This window comes from Penaeus monodon, chromosome 34 (assembly GCF_015228065.2).
Source record: "Penaeus monodon isolate SGIC_2016 chromosome 34, NSTDA_Pmon_1, whole genome shotgun sequence".
Classification (NCBI taxonomy): domain Eukaryota; kingdom Metazoa; phylum Arthropoda; class Malacostraca; order Decapoda; family Penaeidae; genus Penaeus; species Penaeus monodon.
The window spans coordinates 8,047,752-8,048,392 of NC_051419.1; positions in this window are offsets into that span (position 1 = coordinate 8,047,752).

Here is a 641-nt window from a genome sequence, read left to right on the forward strand (position 1 = left end):
TCTAATACAAGTACGTAACATACTGATGAGCAGCATATATCACACGCAAAAACACGCGCAAATGTGTACATCTGTTTACCTATTTCCATACTGATATAGCATTATAACACCTAAATTTGTTCTTGTTTAATCACAACAAAAACGAAAAAGTAACTGAAAGCATATTGATGTGTTTAAAACAGGCACCCATTAGAAAAAAAAGTGCCTGGCTCATTACTCTTGAGATACAGAATGTAGATCCATTTTCATTGATGCTTAATGAAGAAAGAAAATGCCGAGATTAAAAAGGCACATTCGTCCTTCCTAATGCTAATTCTTAATAATAGTTTCCGTCTCTATTTTTTTCCCTGCTGAATCTAATTTCTCAATAGATCAAAGAAAACGTCTCTCTCTTAGTGTTTGAAGGATAGACGCAAATAAACTCATATTTTACATTCAAATGGGGGTATCTACACGGGAAATAGTGGGAACAATTTAAATCCCATTGGAATAACTACCCAGAATTATGAGTAAAAAATAACAATAACAATATACAAGTATTAACAACTGCGCCATCAATCCAGTACACTGATGTCTGTATTATAACTAGCATTTGTCAAGTGCATCTTGTGTAAGTTCACTGCTACACTGTATATTGTGGT